Raw genomic sequence first — 760 nt, 5'->3', positions numbered from 1 at the left:
GATCGACGAGGAGGGCGACGAGGAGGAGAGCGATGAGCCGGACGCCCACGCCACCCACGTCTTGGCCCGGGCCGCCCACGACACCGCCAGCGTCTGCAGCGACCCCGTGCCCTCGCTCAGCCTGCCTTCCGTGGACGGAGGTCACGCCAACAACCGGTCTTATCCCAGGTAAATTCAGGGTCCTCTGCGCCTGCGTGCTGTGCCAGAAGGGTAAGGGGTAGTGTATTTCATTCAGCTAATTTGGTTGATGACTGAATATGAATATGGGAGGCACCTGATCGTGCGTGCGTGAGCGCGCGAGAGGAACCCTTGTAGCGATGACAACGTAGGTGTTACTATGATAAAAAAGAAAACACCTTTCGTAAGCACTACGAGGAACTACCAATGCGTGTGTTATATGCACAACATCACTGTCGTTCGAGTGGATTTAGGCAAGAATAACTAGTGTGCCAAGACTTTATTCCTCTGGATAGTTATTGACTAATCTTCACGAATGATTGTGCGTTTCGAGGTTTGTTGACTAAGAGAACACAGACCCGTGATTCGGCCCGGAGATTATGGTTGTCGAAAAGCCTTCCCTTTTAGAGAAAGATTCCAGCTACAACCTGCTTTTGTTTCATCCAAACGAACAGAATTTCATGTTTGGTAGGCTATTTTGCGGCTAATTATTGCATTCGTTTTATTTCCAAGAGGAATTCAATTCTTCGTGAAAATATAGATGAAGAAATCTCGATTCTTATTCGTGCACTGCAATACAGAA

The sequence above is a fragment of the Penaeus monodon genome, chromosome 20 (assembly GCF_015228065.2).
Source record: "Penaeus monodon isolate SGIC_2016 chromosome 20, NSTDA_Pmon_1, whole genome shotgun sequence".
NCBI lineage: Eukaryota > Metazoa > Arthropoda > Malacostraca > Decapoda > Penaeidae > Penaeus > Penaeus monodon.
This window is presented reverse-complemented; position numbering follows the sequence as displayed.